Genomic DNA, 22525 nt, shown 5'->3' with positions numbered 1-22525 from the left:
TGTCATCACAATGTGCCATGCTCTTTTCATCACAATGCTCCACATCCTTTTCTTCGCTATGCTCCCAAAACTTGTCATCACAATGCTCCATGCACTTCTCATCAAAATGCTCTCTCAACACATATATCACAATGTTCCATCACTAGTCATCACAATACTCCCTCACCCCTGTCATCACAATGTTCCATGACCACTGTCATCACAGTGCTACATGCCCTTATCATCACAATGCTCCACGACTCTTGACATCACAATGTCCCATAATCACTGTCACAAAATGTTTCATGACCCATTTCATCACAATGCTTCTTGACCCCTGACATCACAATGTTCCATAACCCCTCTCATCAAAATATTCCATGACCATTTTATTCAAATTGCTCCATGACCCTGTTATCACAATGCTCCCTGCCCTTCTCATCACAATGCACCACGCCCTTGAAATCACAATGCTCCAAGACCTCTGTAATCACAATTCTCCATGCCACTTTTCATCACAATGCTCCATGAACACTGTCATCACAATGCACCACGCCCAACACCATAATATTTCATGCTATTGTCATCACCATGAAATCACAATGCTCCATGAACTTTGTCACCACAATGCTCAATACACTTGGCATCACAATGCTCGCTGGCACTTGTCATCAGTATGCCCCTTGAACACTGTCATGACAAGGCTCCATGACTTTTTCATCACAATGATCCATTCCCTTTTCGTCACAATGATCCAAGACGCCTGTTATCACAATGCTCCATAATTCCAGTCCTCACAATGCTTCATGACACTTGTCATCACATTGGCCCATGACCTCGTCACACAAAGCTCTGTGACCTTTGTCACCACAATGCTCCATGAAATTTTTATCACAATGTTCTGTGACCCTTGTCATCACAAAGCTCCATGCCTTTGTCAGCACAATGCTCCATTACCCTAGTCATCACAATGCTCGATGCGTGTGTCAGCACAATGCTCCATAACCCATGTCATCACAATGCACCATGCACTTGTCATCACAATTCTCCACATCCTTGTCATCAAAATGCTCCATAAAACTTGTCATCACAATGATCCATGCACTTCTCCTCAAAATGCCTTCTCACCACTGATATCACAATGTTGCATCACTAGTCATCACAATACTCCCTCACCCCTGTCATCACAATATTCCATGACCCCTGTTATCACAATTCTCCATGCCCTTGTCCTCACAAAGCTCCATGACGCATGTCATCAGAATGCTCCATGGCCTTCTCATCACAATGCTCCATGCCCTTGTCATCACAATGCTCCAACACCCCTGTAATAAAAATGTTCCATGCCCCTTTTCATCTCAATGCTCCATGAACCCTGTCATCACAATGCACCGTGCCCATCACCATAATATTTCATGCTATTGTCATCACAATGAAATCAAAATGCTCCAAGACCTCTGTCATCAAAATGCACCAAACCCTTCTGATCACAATGTTCCATAACCCTTTTCATCACAATGCCCCATGACGCTGGTCATCACAATTATCCATGGTCTTCTCATCATAATGCTCCATGATCTTTGTCATCACAATGCTCCCTGACAGTTGTCATCAGTATGGTCCTTGAACCCTGTCATGACAAGGCTCCATGCATTTTTCATCACAATGATCCATTCCCTTTTCATCACAATGCTCCAAGACCCCTGTAATCACAATGCTCCATGTCCTTGTCATCACAAAGCTCCATGACGCATGTCATCAGAATGCTCCATTGCCTTCTCATCACAAGGCTCCATGCCCTTTTCATCACATTGCTTCAAAACCCCTGTAATCTCAATGCTCCATGCACTTTTCATCAGAATGCTCCATGCCCTTGTCATCACAATGCTCCATGACCTTTGTCATCGCAATGTTCCAAGCCCTTGTCATCAAAATGCTCCATTGCCTTTGTTATCACAATCCTCCATGACACTTGGTATCACAATGCTGCATGCCATTGTCATCACAATGGACAATGACATATGTCATCACAATGATCACTGACACCTGTCTTCACAATACTCCATGATCTTTTCATCAGAATGCTCCATGCCCTTGTCATCACAATGCTCCATGACCACTGTCATCACAATGCTCCAAGCCCTTGTCATCACAGTGCTCCATGACCACTGTTATCACAATGCTCCATGCCCTTGTCATCACAATACTCCATGAGCCCCGTAATCACAATGCTCCGTGACTCCAGTCATCACAATACTTCATGACCGTTGTCCTCACAATGGTCCATGCCCTCGTCACAAAAGGCTCTGTGACATTTCTCAGCACAATGTTCCATGCCCTTGTCATCTCAATGCTCCCTGCCCACTGTCATCACAATAATCCATGAAACAAGTCAGGCCAATTTTCCATGCCCCTGTCATCACATTGCTCCATGCCCTTGTCATCACAATGCTCCATGACCACTGTCATCACAATGCTGCGTGACTCCAGTCATCACACTGATTCATGACCTTTGTCCTCACAATGGTCCATGCCCTCGTCACACAAGGCTCTGTGATCCTTGTCACCACAACGCTCCATGAAATTTTCATCACAATGCTCTGTGTCCCTTGTCATCACAATGCTCCATGCCTTTGTCAGCACAATGCTCCATGACACTTGTCATCAAAATTCTCCATGCCCTTGTCAGCACAATGCTCCATGACACATGTCCTCACAATGTGCCATGCTGTTTTCATCACAATGCTCCACATCCTTTTCATCGCTATGCTCCATAATACTTGTCATCACAATGCTCCATGCACTTCTCATCAAAATGCTCTCTCACCACATATATCACAATGTTCCATCACTAGTCATCACAATACTCGCTCACCCTTGTCATCACAATGTTCCATGACCACTGTCATCACAGTGCTACATGCCCTTATCATCACAATGCTCCATTACCCCTGACATCACAATGTTCCATAACCCCTGTCACAAAATGCTCCATGACCCATTTCATCACAATGCTTCATGACCCCTGACATCCCAATGTTCCATAACCCCTGTCATCAAAATATTCCATGGCACTTTTATTCAAATTGCTCCATGACCCTGTCATCACAATGCTCCCTGCCCTTATCATGACAATGCACCACGCCCTTGTCATCAAAATGCCCCATGACATTTGTCATCACAAAGCTCCATGACCCTTGGCATCACAATGCTCCATGCCATTGTCATCACAATGCTACATGAAATCTCTCATCACATTGCTCCATGCCCTTGTCATCACAATGTTCCATTACACCCGTCATAACAATGCTCCATGACCCCTGCCATCACAATGTTCCACGGCCTTGTCATCACAAGGCTCCATGACCCTTGTCATCACAATGCTCCAAGACCTCTCTAATCACAATTCTCCATGCCACTTTTCATCTCAATGCTCCATGAACACTGTCATCACAATGCACCATGCCCATCATCATAATGATTCATGCTATTGTCATCACAATGAAATCAAAATGCTCCATGTCCTCTGTCATCACAATGCTCCAAACCCTTCTGATCACAATGTCCCATAACACTTGTCATCACATGCCCCATGACGCTCGTCATCACAATTATGCAATTTCTTCTCATCACAGTGCTCCATGACCTTTGTCACCACAATGCTCAATACACTTGGCATCACAATGCTCGCTGACACTTGTCATCAGTATGTTTCTTGAACACTGTCATGACAAGGCTCCATGCCTTTTTCATCACAAAGATCCATTCCCTTTTCATCACAATGCCCCAAGGCACCTGTTATCACAATGCTCTGTGACTCCAGTCATCACAATGCTTCATGACACTTGTCATCACAATGGTCCATGACCTCGTCACACAAAGCTCTCTGACCCTTGTCATCACAAAGCTCCATGCCTTTGTCAGCACAATGCTCCATGACCCTTGTCATCACAATGCTCGATGCACGTGTCAGCACAATTCTCCATAACCCATGTAATCACAATGCACCATGCACTTGTCATCACATTGCTCCACATCCTTGTCATCAAAATGCTCCATAAACCTTGTCATCACAATGCTCCATGCACTTCTCCTCAAAATGCTTTCTCACCACTGATATCACAATGTTCCATCACTAGTCATCACAATACTCCCTCACCCCTGTCATCACAATATTCCATGACCCCTGTAATCACAATTCTCCATGCCCTTGTCACCACAAAGCTCCATGACGCATTTCATCAGAATGCTCCATGGCCTTCTCATCACTATGCTCCATGCCCTTGTCATCACAATGCTCCAACACCCCTGAAATCACAATGCTCCATGCCCCTTTTCATCTCAATGCTCCATGAACACTGCCACCACAATGCACCGTGCACATCACCATAATATTTCTGGCTATTGTCATTACAATGAAATCAAAATGCTCAATGACCTCTGTCATCACAGTGCACCAAACCCTTCTGATCACAATGTTCCATAACACTTGTCATCACAATGCCCCATGACGCTGGTCATCATCATTATCCATGGTATTCTCATCACAATGCTCCATGATCTTTGTCATCACAATGCTCAATACACTTATCATCACAATGCTCCCTGACAGTTGTCATCAGTATGGTCCTTGAACCCTGACATGACAAGGCTCCATGCATTTTTCATCACAATGATCCATTCCCTTTTCATCACAATGCTCCAAGACCCCTGTAATCACAATGCTCCATGTCCTTGTCATCACAAAGCTCCATGACGCATGTCATCAGAATGCTCCATTGCCTTCTCATCACAATGCTCCATGCCCTTGTAATCACATTGCTTCAAAACCCCTGTAATCACAATGCGCCATGCACCTTTTCATCAGAATGCTCCATGACCCTTTTCATCAAAATGCTCCATTACCCCTGACATCACAATGTTCCATAACCACTGTCATCAAATTGTTCCATGACACTTTTCATCAATTTGCTCCATGACACTGTCATCACAATTCTTGCTGCTCTTCTCATCACAATGCACCACGACCTTGTCATCAAAATGCTCCATGACGTTTGTCATAACAAAGCTCCATGACCCTTGGCATCACAATGCTCCATGCAATTTCATCACAATGCTACATGAAACCTCTCATCACATTGCTCCATGCCATTGTCACCACAATGCTCCATGACGCTTGTCATCACAGTGCTCGATACTCTTCTCATCACAATGCTCCATGCCCTTGTCATTACAATCCTCCATAACACATGTATCACAGTGTTCCGTGCCCTAGTCATCACAGTGTTCCATGCCGAATCTCATCACAATAATCCATGAAATTTTCAGACAAATGTTCCATGCTCTTGTCATCACAATGCTCCATTACCCTTGTCATAACAATGCTCCATGACCCCTGCCATCACAATGTTCCACCGCCTTGGCATCCAAGGCTCCATGACCCTTGTCATCACAATGCTCCAAGACCCCTGTATTCACAATGCTCCATGCCTCTGTCATCACAAAGATACATGACACATGTCATCAGAATGCTCCATGGCCTTCTCATCACAATGCTCCATGCCCTTGTCATCACAATGCTCCAAGACCCCTGTAATCACAATGCTCCATGCCCCTATTCATCAGAATGCTCCATGAGACTTGTCATCACAAGGCTCCATGGTCTTCTCATCACACTGCTCCAGGACCTTGTCATCACTATGCTCCATTCCCTTGTCATCACAATGCTCCTTGACCACTATCATCAAAATACTCCAGGGATATTTTCAGGCCAATGCTCCATGACCTTCTCATCACAGTGCTCCATGACCCTTGTCATCACAGTGCTCCATGAACCCTCTCATCACAATGCTCCATGACACCTGTCATCACAATGCTGCATGCCCCTTGTCATTACAGTGATCCATGACGCTCTTCATCATAATTATCCATGGTCTTTTCATCACAATGCTGCACGGTCTTGCTATCACAATTCTGCATGCCCTGTTCATCACAATGCTCCATGTCCCATGTCATTACAATTCTCCACGTCCTTGTCATCACAGTGCTTCGTGACACTTCTCATCACAATGTTATATGATCTTGTCATCACAATTCTCCATGCACTTGTTATCGCAATGCTCTATGACCCCCGTCGTAGAAAGTTCCATGCACTTGTCATCACAATGCTTCACGACGTTGTCATCAAATTTCTTAATGGCCCTTGTCATCACAATGCTCCATGCCCTTGTCATCACAATGCTCCATGACGCTTGTCATCACAAAGTTCCAAGCCCTTGTCATCAAAAAGCTCCATTACCTTTGTCATCACAATCCTCCATGACACTTAGTTAAACAGTGCTCCATGCCATTGTCATCACAATGGACAATGACATATGTCATCACAATGCTCCCTGACACCTGTCTTCACAATAATCGATGATCTTGTCATCACAATTTTCCATGCCCCTGTCATCACAATGTCCCATGCCCACTCTCATCACAATAATCCATAAATCTTGTCAGAGCAATGCTCCATGACCCCTGTCATCACAATGCTCCGTGACTCCAGTCATCACGATGCTTCATGACCTTTGTCATCACAGTGGTCCATGCCCTCTTCACACAAAGCTCTGTGATCTTTTTCACCACAATGCTCCATGAATATTTCATCACAATGCTCTGTTTCACTTGTCATCAAAATCCTCCATTCCTTTGTCACCACAATGCTCCATGCCCTTGTCATCACAATGCTCCATGCCCACTGTCATCACAATAATCCATGAAACTTGTCAGACCAATGTTCCATGCCCCTGTCATCACATTGTTCCATGACCTTGTCATCACAATGCTCCATGACCCCTTTCATCACAATGCTCCGTGACTCCAGTCATCACAATGCTTCATGACTTATCTCATCACAATGGTCCATGCCCTCGTCACACAAGGCTCTGTGATCTTTTTCACCACAATGCTCCATTAATATTTCATCACAATGCTCTGTGTCCCTTGTCATCAAAATGCTCCATGCCTCTGTCAGCACAATGCTCCCTGACACTTGTCATCAAAATGCTCCATGCGCTTGTAAGCACAATGCTCCATGAACCATGTCAGCAAAATGCGCCATGCAATTGTCATCACAATACTCCACATCCTTATCATTCTATGTTCCTTAACACTTGTCATCACAATGCTCCATGCACTTCTCATCAAATAGCTCTCTCACCACATATATCAAAATGTTACATCACTAGTCATCACAATACTCCCTCACCCATGTCATCACAGTGTTCCATGACCCCTGTCATCACAGTGCTACATGCCCTTATCATCACAATGCTCCATGACCAGTGACAGCACAATGTTCCATAACCCCTGTTTCAAAATGCTCCATGACCCATTTCATCACAATGCTTCATGACCCCTGACATCACAATGTTCCATAACCCCTGTCATCAATATATTCCATGACTCTTTTCATCAAATTGCTCCATGACCCTGTCATCACAATGCTCCCTGTCCTTCACATCTCAATGCACCATGCCCTTGTCGTCAAAATGCCCCATGACCTTTGTCATCACAATGCTCCATGACACTTGGCATCACAATGCTCCATGCCATTGTCATCACAATGCTCAATGAAATCTCTCATCACATTGCTCCATGCTTTTGTCATAACAATGCTCCATGAACCCTGCCATCAAAATGTTCCACGGCCTTGTCATCACAAGGCTCCATGACCCTTGTCTACACAATGCACCGAGACATTTGTAATCACAATTCTCCATGCCACTTTTAATCTCAATGCTCCATGAATCCTGTCACAATGCACCATGCCCATCATCATAATGATTCATGCTATTGTCATCACAATGAAACCAAAATGCTCCATGTCCTCTGTCATCACAATGCTCCAAACCCTTCTGATCACAATGTTCCATAACACTTGTCATCACATGCCCCATGACGCTCATCATCACAATTATGCAAGGTCTTCTCATCACAATGCTCCATGACCTTTGTCACCACAATGCTCAATACACATGGCATCACAATGCTCGCTGACACTTGTCATCAGTATGCTCCTTGAACACTGTCATGACAAGGCTCCATGCCTTTTTCATCACAATGATCCATTCCCTTTTCATCACAATGCTCCAAGACCCCTGTTATCACAATGCTCCGTGACTCCAGTCATCACAATGCTTCATGACATTTGTCCTCACAATGGTCCATGACCTCGTCACACAAAGCTCTGTGACCTTTGTCACCACAATGCTCCATGAAATTTTTATCACAATGCTCTGTGAACCTTGTCATCACAAAGCTCCTTGCCTTTGTCAGCACAATGCTCCATAACCCATGTCATCACAATGCACCATGCACTTGTCATCACAATGCTCCACATCCTTGTCATCAAAATGCTCCATAAAGCTTGTCATCACAATGTTCCATGCACTTCTCCACAAAATGCTTTCTCAACACTGATATCAAAATGTTCCATCACTAGTCATCACAATACTCCCTCACCCCTGTCATCACAATATTCCATGACCCCTGTAATCACTATTCTCGATGCACTTGTCATCACAATGCTCCATTACACCTGTCATAACAATGCTCCATTACCCCTACCATCACAGTGTTCCACGGCCTTGTCTTCACAATGCTCCATGCCCTTGTCATCACAATGCTCCAACACCCCTGTAATCACAATGCTTCATGCCCGTTTTCATCTCAATGCTCCATGAACCCTGTCATCAAAATGCACCGTGCCCATCACCATAATGGCTCAAGCTATTGTAATCAAAATGAAATCAAAATGCTCAATGAACTCTGTCATCACAATGCACCAAATCCTTCAGATCACAATGTTCCATAACTCTTCTCATCACAATGCCCCATGACGATGGTCATCACAATTATCCATGGTCTTCTCATCACAATGCTCCATGTTCTTTGTCATCACAATGCTCAATACACTTATCATCACAATGCTCCCTGACAGTTGTCATCAGTATGCTCCTTGAAACCTGTCATGACAAGGCTCCATGCATTTTTCATCACAATGACCCATTCCCTATTCATCACAATGCTCCAAGACCCATGTAATCACAATGCTCCATGTCCTTGTCATCACAAAGCTCCATTACAAATGTCATCAGAATGCTCCATTGCCTTCTCATCACAATGCTCCATGCCCTTGTAATCACATTGCTTAAAAATCACTGTAATCTCAATGCTCCATGCACATTTTCATCAGAATGCTCCATGGCCTTGTCACCACAATGCTCCATGACCCTTGTCATCGCAATGTTCCAAGCCCTTGTCATCAAAATGCTCCATTACCTTTGTCATCACAATCCTCCATGACACTTGGTATCACAATGCTCCATGCCATTGTCATCACAATGGACAATGACATATGTCATGACAATGCTCCCTGACACCTGTCTTCACAATACTCCATGACCTTGTCATCACAATGTTCCATGCCCACTGTCATCACAATAATCCATGAAACATGTCAGACCAATGTTCAGTGCCCCTGTCATCACATTGCTCCATTACCTTGTCATTACAATGCTCCTTGACCACTCTCATCACAATACTCCATGAACATTTTCAGGCAAATGATCCATGACCTTCTCATCACAATGCTCCAAGACGCTTTTCATGAAAATGCTCCATGACCCCTCTCATCACAATGCTCCATGACACCTGTCATCAGAATGCTCCATGCCCCTTGTCATTACAGTGATCCATGACACTATCCTTCATAATTATCCATGGTCTTTTCATCACAATGCTCCACGGTCTTGCTATCACAATTCTCCATGCCCTGTTCATCACAATGCTCCATGTCCCATGTCATTACAATTCTCCACGTCCTTGACATCACAATGTTTCGTGACACTTCTACATGATATTGTCATCGCAATTCTCCATGCATTTGTCATCGCAATGCTCTATGACCCCTGTCATAGCAAGCTCCATTCGCTTGTCATCACAATGCTCCACGACGTTGTCATCAAAATTCTAAATGGCCATTTTTATCACAATGCTCTGTGACCCTTGTCATCACAAAGCTCCATGCCTTTGTCAGCACAATGCTCCATGACCCTTGTCATCACAATGCTCGACGCACGTGTCAGCACAATGCTCCATAACCCTCGTCATCACAATGCACCATGCCCTTGTCATCACAATGCTCCTCATCCTTGTCATCAAAATGCTCCATAAACCTTGTCATCACAATGCTCCATGCACTTCTCCTCAAAATGCTTTCTCACCACTGATATCACAATGTTCCATCACTAGTCATCACAATACTCCCTCACCCCTGTCATCACACTACTCCATGACCCCTGTAATCACAATTCTCCGTGCCTTTGTCATCACAAAGCTCCATGACGCATGTCATCAGAATGCTCCATGGCTTTCTCATCACAATGCTCCATGCCCTTGTCATCACAATGCTGCAACACAACTGTAATCACAATGCTCCATGCCCCTTTTCATCTCAATGCTCCATGAACCCTGTCATCACAATGCACCGTGCCCATCACCATAATATTGCATGCCATTGTCATCACAATTAAATCAAAATGCTCAATGACCTCTGTCATCACAATGCACCAAACCCTTCTGATCACAATGTTCCATAACACTTGTCATCACAATGCCCCATGACGCTGGTCATCACAATTATCCATGGTCTTCTCATCACAATGCTCCATGATCTTTGTCATCACAATGCTCAATACACATATCATCAAAATGCTCCCTGACAGTTGTCATCTGTATGCTCCTTGAAACCTGTCATGACAAGGCTCCATGCATTTTTCATCACAGTGATCCATTCCATTTTCATCACAATGCTCAAAGACCCCTGTAATCACAATGCTCCATGTCCTTGACATCACAAAGCTCCATGACGCATGTCATCAGAATGCTCCATTGCCTTCTCATCACAATGCTCAATGCCCTTGTGATCACATTGCTTCAAAACCCCTGTTATCTCAATGCTCCATGCACATTTTCATCAGAATGCTCCATGGCCTTGTCATCACAATGCTCCATGACACTTGTCATCGCAATGTTCCAAGCCCTTGTCATCAAAATGCTGCATTACCTTTGTCATCACAATCCTCCATGACACTTGGTATCACAATGCTCCATGCCATTGTCATCACAATGGACAATGACATATGTCATCACAATGCTCCCTGACACCTGTCTTCACAATATTCCATGACCTTGTCATCACAATATTCCGTGCCCTTCTCATCACAATGCGCCATGCCCACTGTCATCACAATAATCCATGAAACATGTCAGACCAATGTTCCATGCCCCTGTTATCACAATGCTCCATGCCCTTGTCATCACAATGCTCCATGACCCATGTCATCACAATGCTCCGTGACTCCAATCATCACAATGCTTCATGACTTTGTCCTCACAATGGTCCATGCCCTTGTCACACAAGGCTCTGTGACCTTTCTCACCACAGTGCTCCATGCCCTTGTCATCTAAATGCTCCTTGCCCACTGTCATCACAATAATCCATGAGTCTTGTCAGACCAATGTTGCTTGCCCCTGTCATCACATTGCTCCATGCCCTTGTCATCACAATGCTCCATGACCCCTGTCATCACAATGCTCCGTAACACCAGTCATCACAATGATTCATGACCTTTCTCATCACAATGGTCCTTGCCCTCGTCACAAAAGGCTCTGTGATCTTTGTCACCACAATGCTCCATGAAATTTTCATCACAATGCTCTGTGGCCCTTGTCATCAAAATGCTCCATGCCTTTGTCAGCACAATGCTCCAAGACACATGTCATCACAATGTGCCATGCTCTTTTCATCACAATGCTCCACATCCTTTTCATCGCTATGCTCCTTAAAACTTGTCTTCACAATGCTCCATGCTTTTCTCATCAAAATGCTCTCTCACCACATATATCACAATGTTCCATCACTAGTCATCACAATACTCGCTCACCCCTGTCATCACAATGTTCCATGACCACTGTCATCACAGTGCTAAATGCCCTTATCATCACAATGCTCCATGACCCCTGACATCACAATGCTCCATGCCCTTGTAATCACATTGCTTCAAAACCCCTGTAATCTCAATGCTCCATGCACATTTTCATCAGAATGCTTCATGACCCTTTTCATCAAAATGCTCCATGACCCCTGGCATCACAATGTTCCATAACCCCTGTCATCAAAATGTTCCATGACACTTTTCATCAATTTGCTCCATGACCCTGCCATCACAATGCTCCCTGCCCTTCTCATCACAATGCACCACGAGCTTGTCATCAAAATGCTCCATGACGTTTGTCATCACAAAGCTCCATGACCCTTGGCATCACAATAATCCATGCCATTTCATCACAATGCTACATGAATCCTCTCATCACATTGCTCCATGCCCTTGTCACCACAATGCTCCATGACGCTTGTCATCACAATGCTTGATACACTTCTCATCACAATGCTCCATGGCTTTGTCATTACAATCCTCCATGACACATATATCACAGTGTTCCGTGCCCTAGTCATCACAATGTGCCATGCCCAATCTCATCACAATAAGCCATGAAATTTTCAGACCAATGTTCCATGCCCTTTTCATCACAATGCTCCATTACCCCTGTCATAACAATGGTCCATGACCCCTGCCATCACAATGTTCCACCACCTTGGCATCCAAGGTTCCATGACCCTTGTCATCACAATGTTCCAAGCCCTTGTCTTCCAAATGCTCCATTAACTTTGTCATCACAATCCTCCATGACACTTGGTATCAAAATGCTCCATGCCATTGTCATCACATTTGACAATGACATATGTCATCACAATGCTCCCTGACACCTGCCTTCACAATAATCCATGACCTTGTCATCACAATGTTCCATGCCCACTGTCATCAAAATAATCCATGAAACATGTCAGAGCAATGTTCCATGCCCCTGTCATCATATTGCTCCATGCCCTTGTCATCACAATGCTCCATGACCCCTGTCATCACAGTGCTCCGTTACTCCAGTCATCACAATGATTCGTGACCTTTCTCATCACAATGGTCCATGCCCTCGTCACACAAGGCTCTGTGATCTTTGTCACCACAATGCTCCATGAAATTTTCATCACAATGCTCTGTGTCTCTTGTCATCACAATGCTCCATGCCTTTGTCAGCACAATGCTCCATGACACTTGTCATAAAAATGCTCCATGCGCTTGTCAGCACAATGCTCCATGACACATGTCATCACAATGTGCCATGCTCTTTTCATCACAATGCTCCACATCCTTTTCATCGCTATGCTCCATAAAACTTGTCATCACAATGCTCCATGCACTGCTCATCAAAATGCTCTCTCTACATATATATCACAATGTTCCATCACTAGTCATCACAAAACTCCCTCACCTCTGTCATCACAATGTTCCATGACCACTGTCATCATAGTGCTACATGCCCTTATCATCACAATGCTCCATGACCCCTGACATCACAATGTTCCATAACCCCTGTCACAAAATGCTCCATGACGCATTTCATCACAATGCTTCATGACCCCTGACATCACAATGTTCCATAACCCCTGTCATCAAAATATTCCATGACCCTTTTATTCAAATTGCTCCATGACCCTGTCATCACAATGCTCCCTACACTTCTCATCACAATGCACCACACCCTTGTCATCAAAATGCCCCATGACATTTGTCATCACAAAGCTCCATGACCTTTGGCATCACAATGCTCCATGCCATTGTCATCACATTGCTCAATGAAATCTCTCATCACATTGCTCCATGCCCTTGTCATCACAATGCTCCATTACACCTGTCATTACAATGCTCCATGACCCCTGCCATCACAATGTTCCACGGCCTTGTCATCACAAGGCTCCATGACCCTTGTCATCACAATGCTCCAAGACCTCTGTAATCACAATTCTCCATGCCACTTTTCATCTCAATGCGCCATGAACACTGTCATCACAATGCACCATGCCCATCATCATAATGATTCATGCTATTGTCATCACAATGAAATCAAAATGCTCCATGTCCTCTGTCATCACAATGCTCCAAACCCTTCTGATTACAATATTCCATAACACTTGTCATCACATGCCACATGACGCTCGTCATCTCAATTATGCAAGGTCTTCTCATCACAATGATCCATGACCTTTTTCACCACAATGCTCAATACACTTGGCATCAAAATGATCACTGACACTTGTCATCAGTATGCTCCTTGAACAGTGTCATGACAAGGCTCCATGCCATTTTCATCACAATGATCCATTCCCTTTTCATCACAATGCTCCAAGACCCCTGTTATCACAATGCTCCGTGACTCCAGTCATCACAATGCTTCATGACATTTGTCATCACAATGGTACATGACCTGGTCACACAAAGTTCTGTCACCTTTGTCACCACAATGCTCCATGAAATTTTTATCACAATGTTCTGTGACACTTGTCATCACAAAGCTCCATGCCTTTGTCAGCACAAAGCTCCATGACCCTTGTCATCACAATGCTCGATGCGCGTGTCAGCACAATGCTCCATAACCCATGTCATCACAATGCACCATGCACTTGTCATCACAATGCTCACATCCTTGTCATCAAAATGCTCCATAAACCTTGTCATCACAAGGCTCCATGCACTTCTCCTCAAAATGCCTTCTCACCCCTGTCATCACAATATTCCATGACCCCTGTAATCACAATTCTCCAGGCCCTTGTCATCACAAAGCTCCATGACTCATGTCATCAAAATGCTCCATGGCCTTCTCATCACAATGCTCCATGCCCTTGTCATCACAATGCTCCAAAACTCCTGTAATCACAATGCTCCATGCCACTTTTCATCTCAATGCTCCATGAACCCTGTCATCACAATGCACCGTGCCCATCACCATAATATTTCGTGCTATTTTCATCACAATGAAATCAAAATGCTCCATGACCTCTGTCATCACAATGCACCAAACCCTTCTAATCACAATGTTCCATAACGCTTGTCATCACAATGCCCAATGATGCTGGTCATCACAATTATCTATGTTCTTCTCATCACAATGCTCCATGATCTCTGTCATCACAATGCTCAATACACTTATCCTCACAATGCTCCCTGACAGTTGTCATCAGTATGCTCCTTGAACCCTGTCATGACAAGGCTCCATGCATTTTTCATCACAATGATCCATTCCCTTTTCATCACAATGCTCCAAGAACCCTGTAATCACAATGCTCCATGTCCTTGTCATCACAAAGCTCCATGACGCATGTCATCAGAATGTTCCATTGCCTTCTCATCAAAATGCTCCATGCCCTTGTAATCACATTGATTCAAAACCCCTGTAATCTCAATGCTCCATGCACCTTGTCATCACAATGCTCCATGACACTTGTCATCGCAATGATCCAAGCCCTTGTCATCAAAATGCTCCATTACTTTCTCATCACAATCCTCCATGACACTTGGAATCACAATGCTCCATGCCATTGTCATCACAATGGACAATGACATATGTCATCACAATGCTCCCTGACGCCTGTCTTCACAATAATCCATGACCTTGTCATCACAATGTTCCATGCCCTTGTCATCTCAATGCTCCATGCCCACTGTCATCAAAATAATCCATGAAACTTGTCAGACCAATGTTCCATGCCCCTGTCATCACATTGCTCCATGCCCTTGTCATCACAATGCTCCATGACCCCTGTCATCACAGTTCTCCGAGATTCCAGTCATCACAGAGATTCATGACCTTTCTCATCACAATGATCCATGCCCTCGTCACACAAGGCTCTGTGACCTTTGTCACCACAATGCCCCATGAAATTTTCATCACAATGCTCTGTGTCCCTTGTCATCACAATGTTCCATGCCTTTGTCAGCACAATGCTCCATGACACTTGTCAACAACATGTTCTATGGCCTTCTCAGCACAATGCTCCATGACACATGTCATCACAATGTGCCGTGCTCTTTTCATCACAATGCTCCTCATCCTTTTCATCGCTATGCTCCATAAAACTTGTCATCACAGTTCTCCATTCACTTCTCATCAAAATGCTCTCTCTCCACATATATCACAGTGTTCCATCAATAGTCATCACAATACTCGCTCACCCCTTTCATCACAATGTTCCATTACAACTGTCATCACAATGCTACATGCCCTTATCATCACAATGCTCCATGACCCCTGACATCACAATGTTCCATAACCCCTGTCATCCAAATGTTCCATGACACTTTTCATCAATTTGCTCCATGACCCTGTCATCACAATGCTCCCTGCCCTTCTCATCACAATGCACCACAAACTTGTCATCACAATGCTCCATGACCTTTGTCATCACAAAGCTCCATGACCCTTGCCATCACAATGCTCCATGCAATTTCATCACAATGCCACTTGAAACCTCTCACCACATTGCTCCATGCCCTTGTCACCTCAATGCTCCCTGACGCTTGTCATCAAAATGCTCGATACTCTTCTCATCACAATGCTCCATGCCCTTGTCATTACAATCCTCCATGACACATGTATCACAGTGTTCTGTGCCCTAGTCATCACAATGCTCCATGCCGAATCTCAACAGAATAATCCATGAAATTTTCAGACCAATGTTCCATGCCCTTGTCAGCACAATGCTCCATGACACATGTCATCACAATGTGCCAGGCTCTTTTCATCACAATGCTCCACATCCTTTTCATCGCTATGCTCCATAAAACTTGTCTTCACAATGCTCCATGCACTTCTCATCAGAATGCTCTCTCACCACATATATCACAATGTTCCATCACTAGTCATCACAATACTCGCTCAACCCTGTCATCACAATGTTCCATGACCACTGTCATCACTGTGCTACATGCCCTTATCATCAAAATGCTCCATGACCCATGACATCACAATGCTCCATGTCCTTGTCATCACAAAGCTCCATGACACATGTCATCAGAATGCTCCATTGCCTTCTCATCACAATGCTCCATGCCCTTGTAATCACATTGCTTCAAAACTCCTGTAATCTCAATGCTCCTTGCACCTTTTCATCAGAATGCTCCCTGACCCTTTTCATCAAAATGCTCCGTTACCCCTGACATCACAATATTCCATAACCCCTGTCATCAAAATGTTCCATTTCACTTTTCATCAATTTGCTCCATGACCCTGTCATCCCAATGCTCCCTGCCCTTCTCATCACAATGCACCACGAACTTGTCATCAAAATGTTCCATGATGTTTGTCATCACAAAGCTCCATGACCCTTGGCATCACAATATTCAATGCTATTTCATCACAATGCTACATGAAACCTCTCATCACATTGCTCCATGCCCTTGTCACCACAATGCTCCATGACGCTTGTCATCACAATGCTGGATACACTTCTCATCACAATGCTCCCTGCCCTTGTCATTACAATCCTCCATTAGACATATATCACAGTGTTCCGTGCCCTAGTCATCACAATATTCCATGCCGAATCTCATCACAATAATCCATGAAAGTTTCAGACCAATGTTCCATGCCCTTGTCATCACAATGCTCCTTTACCCCTGTCATAACAATGCTCATTGAACCCTGCAATCACAATGTTCCACCGCCTTGGCATCCAAGTCTCCATGACCCTTGTCATCACAATGCTCCAAGACCCCTGTAATCACAATGCTCTATGCTCTTGTCATCACAAAGATCCATGACACATGTCATCAGATTGCTCCATGGCCTTCTTATCACAATGCTCCATGCCCTTGTCATCACAATGCTCCAAGACCCCTGTAATCACAATGCTCCATGCCCCTATTCATCAGAATGCTCCATGAGACTTGTCATCACAAGGCTCCATGGTCTTCTCATCACACTGCTCCAGGACCTTGTCATCACAATGCTCCATTTCCTTGTCATCACAATTCTCCTTGACCACTGTCATCACAATACTCCATGAATATTTTCAGGCAAATGCTCCATGAACTTCTCATCACAATGCTCCATGACACTTGTCATCACAATGCTCCATGACCCTTCTCATCACAATGCACCATGACACCTGTCATCACAATGCTCCATGCCCCTTGTCATTACAGTTATCCATGACGCTCTTCATCATAATTATCCATGGTCTTTTCATTACAATGCTCCACGGTCTTGCTATCACAATTCCCCATGCCCTGTTCATCACAATGCTCCATGTCCCATGTCATTACAATTCTCCACGTCCTTGTCATCACAATGCTTCGTGACACTTCTACATGATATTGTCATCACTATTCTCCATTTGTCATCGCAATGATCTATGACCCCTGTCATAGCAAGCTCCATGCCCTTGTCATCACAATGCTCCATGACCTTTTCATCACAGTGTTCCAAGCACTTGTCATCAAAATGCTCCATTACCTTTGTCATCAAAATCCTCCATGACACTTGGTATCACAATGATCCATGCCATTGTCATCACAGTAGACAATGACATGTGTCATCACAATGCTCCCTGACACCTGTCTTCACAATACTCCATGACCTTTTCATCACAATGTTCCATGCCCTTGTCATCACAATGAGCCCTGCCCACTCTCATCACAATAATCCATAAATCTTGTCAGAGCAATGTTCCATGTTCCCTGTCCTCACAGTGCTCCGTGACTTCAGTCATCACAACGATTCATGACCTTTCTCATCACAATAGTCCTTGACCTCATCACACAAAGCTCTGTGACATTTGTCACCCCAATGCTCCATGAAATTTTTATCACAATGCTCTGTGACCCTTGTCATCACAAAGCTCCATGCCTTTGTCAGCACAATGCTCCATGACCCTTGTCATCACAATGCTCGATGCACGTGTCAGCACAATGCTCCATAACCCACGTCATCACAATGTGCCATGCACTTGTCATCATAATGCTCCTCATCCTTGTCTTCAAAATGCTCCATAAACTCTGTCATCACAATGCTCCATGCACTTCTCCTCAAAATGCCTTCTCACCACTGATATCACAATATTCCATCACTAGTCATCACAATACTCCCTCACCCCTCTCATCACACTATTCCATGACCCCTGTAATCACATTTCTCCATGCCCTTGTCATCAAAAGCTCCATGACGCATGTCATCAGAATGCTCCATGGCCTTCTCATCACAATGCTCCATGGCCTTCTCATCACAATGCTCCAACACCCCTGTAATCACAATGCTCCATGCCCCTTTTCATCTCAATGCTCCATGAACCCTGTCATCACAATGCACCGTGCCCATCACCATAATATTGCATGCTATTGTCATCACAATGAAATCAAAATGCTCTATGACCTCTGTCATCACAATGCACCAAAGCCTTCTGATCACAAAATTCCAGAACACTTGTCATCACAATGCCCCATGACGCTGGTCATCACAATTATCCATGGTCTTCTCATCACAATGCTCCATGATCTTTGTCATCACAATGCTCATTACACTTATCATCACAATGATCCCTGACATTTGTCTTCAGTATGGTCCTTGAAACCTGTCATGACAAGGCTCCATGCATTTTTCATCACAATGATCCATTCCATTTTCATCACAATGCTCCAAGACCCCTATAATCACAATGCTCCATGTCCTTGACATCACAAAGCTCCATGACGCATGTCATCAGAATGCTCCATTGCATTCTCATCACAATGCTCCATGCCCTTGTCATCACATTGCTTCAAAACCCCTGTAATCTCAATGCTCCATGCAACTTTTCATCAGAATGCTCCATGCCCTTGTCATCACAATGTTCTAAGCCCTTGTCATCAAAATGCTCCATTACCTTTGTCATCACAATCCTCCATGACACTTGGTATCACAATGCTCCATGCCATTGTCATCACAATGGACAATGACATATGTCATCACAATGCTCCCTGACACCTGTCTTCACAATATTCCATGACCTTGTCATCACAATGTTCCATGCCCTTGTCATCACAATGCGCCATGCCCACTGTCATCACAATAATCCATGAAACATGTCAGACCAATGTTCCATGCCCCTATCATCACAATGCTCCATGCCCTTTTCATCACAATGCTCCATGACCCCTGTCATCACAATGCTCCGTGACTCCAGTCATCACAATGCTTCATGACATTGTCCTCACAATGGTCCATGCCCTCGTCACACAAGGCTCTGTGACCTTTCTCAGCACAAGCACAGTGCTCCATGTCCTTATCATCTCAATGCTCCATGTCTACTGTCATCACAATAATCCATGAAACTTGTCAGACCAATGTTCCATTCCCCTGTCATCACATTGCTCCATGCCCTTGTCATCACAATGCTCCATGACACCTGTCATCACAATGCTCCGTGACTCCAGTCGTCACAATGATTCATGAGCTTTCTCATCACAATTGTCCAGGCCCTCGTCACACAATGCTCTGTGATCTTTGTCACCACAATGCTCCATGAAATTTTCATCACAATGCTTTGTGGCCCTTGTCATCAAAATGCTCCATGCCTTTGTCAGCACAATGCTCCATGACACATGTCATCACAATGTCCCATGCTCTTTTCATCACAATGCTCCACATCATTTTCATCGCTATGCTCCATAAAACTTGTCTTCACAATGCTCCATGCACTTTTCATCAAAATGCTCTCTCACCACATATATCACAATGTTCCATCACTAGTCATCACAATACTCGCTCACCCCTGTCATCACAATGTTCCATGACCACTGTCATCACAGTGCTACATGCCCTTCTCATCACAATGCACCACGACCTTGTCATCAAAATGCTCCATGACGTTTGTCATCACAAAGCTCCATGACACTTGGCAACACAATACTCCATGCCATTTCATCACAATGCTACATGAAACCTCTCATCACATTGCTCCATGCCCTTGTCTCCACAATGCCCCATGACGCTTGTCATCACAATGCTCGATACACTTCTCATCACAATGCCCATGCCTTTGTCATTACAATCCTCCATGATACATATATCACAGTGTTCCGTGCCCTAGTCATCACAGTGTTCCATGGCGAATCTCATCACAATAATCCATGAAATTTTCAGACCAATGTTCCATGCCCTTGTCATCACAATGCTCCATTACCCCTGTCATAACAATGCTCCATGACCCCTGCCATCACAATGATCCACCGCCTTGGCATCCAAGGCAACATGACCCTTGTCATCACAATGTTCCAAGCCCTTGTCTTCCAAATGCTACATTACCTTTGTCATCACAATCCTCCATGACACTTGGTATCACAATGCTCCATGCCATTGTCATCACAATGGACAATGACATATGTCATCACAATGCTCCCTGACACCTGTCTTCACAATATTCCATGACCTTGTCATCACAATGTTCCATGCCCTTGTCATCACAATGCGCCATGCCCACTGTCATCACAATAATCCATGAAACATGTCAGACCAATGTTCCATGCCCCTGTCATCACAATGCTCCATGCCCTTGTCATCACAATGCTCCATGACCCCTGTCATCACAATGCTCCGTGACTCCAGTCATCACAATGCTTCATGACATTGTCCTCACAATGGTCCATGCCCTCGTCACACAAGGCTCTGTGACCTTTCTCAGCACAGTGTTCCATGCCCTTATCATCTCAATGCTCCATGTCTACTGTCATCACAATAATCCATGAAACTTGTCAGACCAATGTTCCATGCCCCTGTCATCACATTGCTCCATGCCCTTGTCATCACAATGCTCCATGACACCTGTCATCACAATGCTCCGTGACTCCAGTCATCACAATGATTCATGAGCTTTCTCATCACAATGGTCCAGGCCCTCGTCACACAAGGCTCTGTGATCTTTGTCACCACAATGCTCCATGAAATATTCATCACAATGCTCTGTGGCCCTTGTCCTCAAAATGCTCCATGCCTTTGTCAGCACAATGCTCCATGACACATGTCATCACAATGTCCCATGCTCTTTTCATCACAATGCTCCACATCATTTTCATCGCTATGCTCCATAAAACTTGTCTTCACAATGCTCCATGCACTTTTCATCAAAATGCTCTCTCACCACATATATCACAATGTTCCATCACTAGTCATCACAATACTCGCTCACCACTGTCATCACAATGTTCCATGACCACTGTCATCACAGTGCTACATGCACTTCTCATCACAATGCACCACGACCTTGTCATCAAAATGCTCCATGACGTTTGTCATCACAAAGCTCCTTGACTCTTGGCAACACAATACTCCATGCCATTTCATCACAATGCTACATGAAACCTCTCATCACATTGCTCCATGCCCTTGTCTCCACAGTGCTCCATGACGCTTGTCATCACAATGCTCGATACACTTCTCATCACAATGTTCCATGCCTTTGTCATTACAATCCTCCATGATACATATATCACAGTGTTCCGTGCCCTAGTCATCACAATGTTCCATGGCGAATCTCATCACAATAATCCATGAAATTTTCAGACCAATGTTC

The sequence above is a fragment of the Hyperoodon ampullatus genome, assembly GCF_949752795.1.
Source record: "Hyperoodon ampullatus genome assembly, contig: SUPER_X_unloc_1, whole genome shotgun sequence".
Taxonomy (NCBI): domain Eukaryota; kingdom Metazoa; phylum Chordata; class Mammalia; order Artiodactyla; family Ziphiidae; genus Hyperoodon; species Hyperoodon ampullatus.
The sequence above is the reverse complement of the archived record's forward strand: the minus strand, read 5'-3'. Positions refer to the sequence as shown.